Source organism: Perissodus microlepis, chromosome 19 (genome assembly GCF_051167445.1).
Source record: "Perissodus microlepis isolate ML-2025 ecotype Zambia chromosome 19, ASM5116744v1, whole genome shotgun sequence".
In the NCBI taxonomy this organism is placed as follows: Eukaryota; Metazoa; Chordata; class Actinopteri; order Cichliformes; family Cichlidae; genus Perissodus; species Perissodus microlepis.
Genome location: NC_140479.1, coordinates 11,068,649 through 11,075,786, shown reverse-complemented (window position 1 = coordinate 11,075,786; position 7,138 = coordinate 11,068,649). Strand labels below are relative to the sequence as shown.

Sequence of the window (7,138 nt, the reverse complement as noted above, 5' to 3'; positions counted from 1 at the left end):
GCTCACGTCTGTTAATTTTACACAGCCTAAAGGTAGGTTACCTGTTCCATGAGCTTTAGTTTTGTTGTAAATCACAACCACCAGTCCTGAGAGAAAAAAGTGAGTTTTCCCCAACTGGTTATGAGTGGTAGCTGGGAAACTGATTGCTAATGTCCCAGTAATCCAGGCCTACAGACCGCTCAGTGATTCCCTGTTAAACATCTTTCACTGTATCCTCCATCCACTGTCCACATAATGTCACATGAGGTAGCTTAATAGAAGTCCATGGGAAAATATCCCTCAGCTCTAAAATCTTTAAACAGTTTCCAGATGACTTTATGGGTTCAGTTGCCGATATTTCATATCTTTTTTCAAGACCCCAAGATGCCAACAGGACTTGATGGAGGGATGTCATTTCTACTGTCTTTGGTGTCTAGACTTGCCTCTAGACGGACTGGTTCACAATTGGATCCAGTTTAAGAAACAAAGCCCTTTTTTTACCCTTTAAATGAAAGGGCAGCACTCCTTTTTTTTTTTTTTTTCTTGTCTAAAAGCCACTGACTCACGAGCACTTCATTCTCAGATCTATGAAATGCATCTTTTGTGTTGATACTTTTCCAGGAAATGTCAGTCAGGTGTTACAGGAGCAGTGTCTGATGCTTTTAAGTGCTTCACATGGTTTAAATCAGAGCTGTAATGGTATCTGCATTAATACATTTCCTTTCTCGAGGCAGTAATTTGCTTCACCTCTGGATTTTTGGAGGAGGTAATGAGTGCTCCTGTAAGACTCTTTGTAATTTAACTCCTACTAGTTTCCACTGATGTCTGTGAGGGGGGAAAAAAAAACCTCCCCACATGTCACCGGCTTTGCTCACCGCGGGGTTTTGTTAATACATTACTCTGACTGTAAGACCGCTTCCCCACCTCTCCAGTGCTAATCTCTTCCTCCGTGCCTTTCCCCCCTCACCATGAGCCATGTTCCACTTTTGGTTCCATGCCATGCTTTTTGAATTTTTGATGGTGCGTTGGCGGGTGGAGCAGGGCACGCGGCAGCACAGCAAAGGGGGAAGAGAACTGCTGCGTTTCCTCTGTGATGTCTGCTGTGAGACTGCAGAAGTGTCACCTGAGGAAAGGCAGACACACTCAAGTCTTTGGTCTCGCTCGCCAGGACCGGACATTATTTTTGATTTTTTATTCTGCCTACTCCACGCGCTCTCCTTTGAAGTGATTTCCGATTTGCATATCGTTACTGCATATTTCTTTTATTTCCTTCACCTCCTGGAGATACAGTATATACATATAAACATGAGAGCCAAGCAAATGACCAGTAGATGGAGTCAAAAGCCAGTCGTCCTACAAACTGAACACCTTAATGACACCTCCCTTTAGTGTACTGCTGTGTTCCTGAATTATAAAATAGAAACGGAATAGAAGACATTAAAAAGTCATGAAGTGGCCAGAGATGTCAAGCAGCTTAAATTGGATCCGTCCGGCTCAGACGCTCTTTGCTGGAGTTACCAGGTCCAGGAAGACTAACAAAGACCATTAGGTCGCCTACATGTAATGACAACAATCTCCATTTGACAGATTAGTGTGCAAAACACCGTTCTGAAAAACTAATTGTAGAATTAATTTCAAAATCACTGCCAACTCTAAGTGCAAACTTGGTGGTGGTGCAGACCAGTCGCTCCGGTTTTCACCAAACTGAGCTGGACAAAAGCACCAGGGTTCCTTTTAACCTCACAAACTGGGTGAGAAACTACATGAAAGTCGTTAATTAGCATGTTTTTTATATCTTCTGTGTTTGATCACAGCAAGAACAAAAATGTAACTGCAAAAATTGCAAGTCATTGCCACATAGTAACTCTGGGCATCTCCGCATGAGAGCCACGCTCGAGTCTTTGTTGAGGTGCCAGAGTATGTCTTGAGTTTTGGGACAACAGGAGAGAATTCACCTAGACTAAAAGATGAAATGAGTTTTTAGCCTTGCTGTTGTTGTGCATCTCTTTAAGGTTATTAAGTCTCTTTGTTTCATTTTGTGTTACTTTGCACTGTTTTTCCATCTGTGCTCATTTTGTGTCTTTGAACCCATTTGTATTCATTTTGCAGCCTCATAATCGTTTGTAGTTACTTACCAAAAGATCTGGTGACTGTGGAGCACATTTGAGTACACTGCCGTGAACATTGCCATGTTCATGAGACAGTTTCAGTTTTATGACATGGTTCGTTATCCTGCTGGAAGCAGCTGTCAGAAGATGTACACCGTGGTCAGCAACAGTACTCAGGTAGGCTGTGATGCCCAGAGTGTGCCAGGATAATATCCCCCACCCCATTACAACACTAGCAGCAGCAGCAGCCTGACCCATTAATAAAAAGCAGTACAGATCCATGCATTCCTGTCATTTATTCCTGAAAAAGAAACCTAATTTAAAGTTCAGGTTGGATACAAGCTTTTCAACGTGCATTTTAAATTACATTTCAAATAGTAATACTTAGTATATTGTGACCATTTCAATTTTAGCCTCGAGTAGTTTTGACCTTGGGAAGGTGAGATGGTAAAAAATAAGCTGAAGCAAAAGCAGCATACAGAATACAAGTGAGAGCATAGCACTATAAAACAAGTATATCACCTTGAGCTAGTTCAAACAGCAGCAGCTTGACTTCTTGTTTATCAGATGTCATCACATCACCTCCGACATGACTGCTCTTTATTGGATCCTGCAAGGAAGACTTTACTGGTCATTTTTGGTCTCTTGCCCCGAGCTACACAGCAGAAAGCCTGGGTGTATGTGCTTACATAAGGGGGGGAGTGTTCCAAAATTTTGACGTCAGGGCCCTTGGACTTTAGGAGGGACCATAGATACATTCATAGACAGCAGCTGGATAGCGTAGTGGTAAGACTACACATCTCTGTAGTGGGAGTCACAAGTTCGATTCCTGCCTGGGGTGTCTGTATCCAGTAGGGACCTAGAAAGTGCTACATATGCTACGGCAAGGAGGAGTCAGGATGCCAGAACAGTGGGGGTAATATCCCAACCCCCCACTCAGAAGAACAATGCGAGTCAGAAGATCTTTATCTTGGAGGAAGTCTAAGAAGCTGAAGAACCTACAAACCATCCTCCTGTTGTATCTCTCCCCCCCCCCCCCGTGGCTGTGCTCTAGCACCACTTCTCAGGCCACCCTATGGATCAGGCAGTAACAATCAACTTTGGTGGATAGATGCAGAAAGGTAGATGTACTTGTTCATGATGTCCACGAAGGTAGATGTAGTTCTTCATGTTGCTTGGCAGGAAACATGTGGTTTACATGTCTATCACCTCCTTGGCTTGGTAGTTTATGTTCTATCCTGCTGTAGAAACATCCTGGTGATGTTTACGAGCACTCATAAGTGTTCAGCTGATCTGAATAGCTAATATAAATAACTTGCTGTAATCAAGATTATTATTATTATTTTTTTTTTTTTTTAAATCAAGATCTTACTAATTATTTTACTCATTAAGTTTGTGGCCAACAGAACAATGAGCAAATACCATGTTGAAAGCTTTATTTGACCTTCTTCGAGCAGGTACTAAAATCTGTCAGCATTCATGCACAAAATACTTCAACAAGCAACAGAGACTGCGATGCCAACATTTTGAAGAAAGAAGCAAGTGAATACAGTGAAGATGAAACACTGCAGCATTGCACTGTCTCTTTTCTTAGACGTGTTGACGCGAAACGCTCCCCAGGTCCAAGGAGTCGGCTGCAGGTTTTTAAAAGAGATGTAAGTGTTACCACCGTATAGATTTGGGAGCACAAAAAGGTAAAGGAGGGTTAGGCTGGGCACACATTAAGTTCTCTGCACACCTACCCTACAGATAAAACAGTGACTACAGCAGATTCAAGTCTAAGCAGACAGGGAAGGCTTTATCATTTGAAACCCACAATGCAGTAACTGTAAAAGAAAAATAGAATAAGAAGCAAAGGATAAAAGCATGCTTTATCAACATTGATGAGATTATTCAAAATGGCAATATAAACATTAGTGACAATAATTATCAGGATCAGTTGTAAATATTACCAGTTCAGTGTCACAACTTTTCCACAACTACACAAATAGTCCCTGAGAGCAGTGTGGGGTTGATCTTTGAAAAATACTCACAAGTTTCCCAGTAAAACTGGAAACGTACTTTTGCTTTAAATTGTGCTCGCTTCTTCTGTTGGTATGTTGTATTTGTTGTAACCTTTGCTTCCATGACGGCCAGGTCTCTCTTGGAAAATTAAATCTCGATGAGACTTTTACCTGGATCCATCAGCCCAAGCTGCGAAACACTGCAATTATAAGAACACACCCATAAGTGATGACATCCAGGAAGCGGTTTTTTGTTGCTCTTTTTTTTTTTAAATTACTGTAATTTTCACGTGCTAAGAATTTAATTTAACTGATTTAAGATCTCACTGCTTCTTACTTAAAGTTTTTTGTCTTTTTTGTGTACAAATAAATTCACATAAAAGGTTCAAACACACAGATCTGTTCATACACACTACTGACTATTACAGCATGACCAATAGTGAGCCTTTAATAATTACAGAGTGTACACAGTCTCAGTGGGTACAGTGAGTCACAGGCTCCCAGGTGGTGTGTGTTTTGGTTGAAAAGCTGCTGCTGTGGTACACTTCTGGATCATCTCAACACTTAAACATTTTTTTAATCAGTGTGTGATCAAATATGGAACTTTTCCATCTTTTAACTAGCCAGTACTCAGACATTTTTTTGTAGTGTCTGTCCCAAATTACAGATCCTGATTCTCGTTGATGGTGAGAGAGACCAGTGAAATGTTCAGGCTTTTATCTTTAATAGTTTCTCAAATATTCGTGTTCGAGCATTGCCTCAGATTTCAATGTGTGAAAAACAGGAAGTGTGTCAATAAACAACTTTTCAAAATAATCTATCTTGAAAACTATTTGATATATGAAGCCAAACTTTCACAGCAATCATAAATGTTCAAATTTATTTATGCAAATCGATGGTCAAGCAGAAGGCTTGGTTGATTTGAAATGGAATGACCTCCTCTGTCCAATAGAAGCCATGCCCCCGTCCGGAAGCAAAGCTTTGTCACTGTGTTCTCTGACGGTGGTTATCAAACCCGTGCATGGAAGAATACACATTTAAAGATGAAAAATACAGAAACAATGCATCATGTAAAACTCCACATCAAATACGGCTCGTAGATTGCTGACCGTGTAGCTGGTCAAATTAGGAAAAGCATGAAGTAAGCAGCTCTGCAGTGCAGAGCAGTTAACTAAACTGTGTGGCCTAAACACAACATGCTTAGTGCTGCTGGTGTGGGAAAAAACAGCTGGGATTATTCTCCCTGTTCTGTTCTTATGTCACAACATCTGCTTGCTGTGGGTTTTTTTGTTTGTTCACACAACATTTTATGAATAAAATAACTCACCTGTCTCTCCTCCACTCCTCAGTAGTTCCTCCACATGCACAGTGGAGTTTTTCACTCTCAAACAGCCACTGAAATTACAAGTTGAGAGGAAGATAAACAAGCGTCTCCATAAACGCAGTTGCATGAAGCTATCATTTATTCAGACCAACAGAAACACTATTCTTCTGGTTTCTTTCATTTTGAGAAGAGAGAAAAATATGAAGAGTGAAATATTGAAATAACATTTGAACAAAATAAGTCACTTCCTGCCGCTGGAAATGCCTCCAGTCACAACTGTTAGAAATCCCACAATGCACCTGTAAATTTACAGGTCAAATAAACTACCACAAGCTCCCAGAACTGCTGTTTGCAGATGTTACTGCATTTGTGAAATAAAGCCTGATTACTGTAAAATAATATATTATTTTATATATATATTGACATCACATCCTTGATACCGCTTTACAGCCACAAGACCTTATCAAAGCAACACTAACAAAACTATATAGAGGAATACCCATATTCCCAGGCGCACACACTCTCACACACCTTTTGACTAGGTTGTTTCTGTACACGTTAGCCTTTTTTTTTGTTTTTACAAAAACAAAATATGCAAGAAGGATGGAATGACGGCTGAATGAGCAGAATGCCAGAAAAATCTATTCAAATTCTGTTGAATTTGCCAGGGATGTACTTAAAAATGTAAAATCTGCCAATAGACTACAATTGCAATATCACAACTATTTTACAACATACTGACTTAAATGACACATCACCAACAAAAGGAGTTGGTATCTACAGCAGGAAAATATTGATCTTTAAAGATGAGTAAGAGGCAAGAGGAAAGAAGTATGTTACCCTATTTTAAGGGGAGAGGGGGTCGGCTTACCTTATTTAAAGTGAAGATCACAACATCGAGTTTTCTGGGATGCAAACATGTTAATCACCCTGTCGTTGAAGTCAAACGACACCAAGTGCTTTAGAGTCTAAAGCAATGCGGTGTCCTTCATCCAGGTGGCAGGCGATGTTAACTTTACCCTATTTCCAATGTGACTTGTGCTTCATTCGTGTTTTATTTTGTCAGATAAAAGCTTCAAATCCACAATTCCTTGTTGAATTCAAGCTGTGTCTCCTCCATAAAGCAGGCATGGGACACAGTAAAGTGAATTCCTGCTTGCCGTTAGCTAGTCCTTTCGTTGAAACCACATAACACAGACTTTACGATTCTGCCGTTTGTGTTATTTGAACATCGTTTGGATGATGTGGTCCCAGTCTCTTAACCTTTTCGTCCAAAGATATAGAAGAAAATATTCAACTAAGTAAATAATTCACTTCGGTTATGCTAATACTCGTCGCTGCCGCCATATTGATTTCGCCTCCCTTCTCTCCCGCCTCTGGGCTGAACAGCAAATTAAGGGGGCGTGACCTGACGCCTGTCACTCACTACTCCATGAAGATGAATGGTAGCTGATGCTGCGGTGCATAGGCTGTGAGAATAAGCCAATGTAGCTAAATCCTGTGAGGGTTTTTTTTCTTTTGACTATTTGGTGTTGTTGCTGCACTTCGTTACACCAGCGTTTAAGTAATCTGTTCTAAGATTATTTGAAATTTATATAAATATATTTATTTTTTATTGAAAAAGATAGGAGGGCTTAGCCCTGTCAGCCCATTCATACCAGCGGTCCCTGCCTGCATGTGTGGATAGCAGGGTGAACGGTGGCCTTGTCCCTTGCACACAGAGA

At 40.6% G+C, this 7,138-nt stretch overlaps 1 long non-coding RNA gene across 4 annotated transcripts; it reads right to left on the bottom strand.

Annotated features, from left to right (window-relative positions):
* Nucleotides 1-3,170: 3,170 nt before the first annotated feature.
* LOC146365538 (uncharacterized) lies at nt 3,171-6,767 on the bottom strand. 4 transcript variants are annotated; one of them, XR_014798649.1, is made up of 5 exons: nt 6,286-6,767; nt 5,418-5,485; nt 4,149-4,290; nt 3,830-3,913; nt 3,171-3,721 (listed from the first exon to the last, which is right to left on the bottom strand). It is a non-coding gene; the product is annotated as an uncharacterized LOC146365538 (long non-coding RNA). The 4 variants fall into 4 exon arrangements; XR_014798648.1 differs by having other exon boundaries at nt 3,171-3,913; XR_014798650.1 differs by lacking the exon at nt 3,830-3,913.
* Nucleotides 6,768-7,138: the final 371 nt, after the last annotated feature.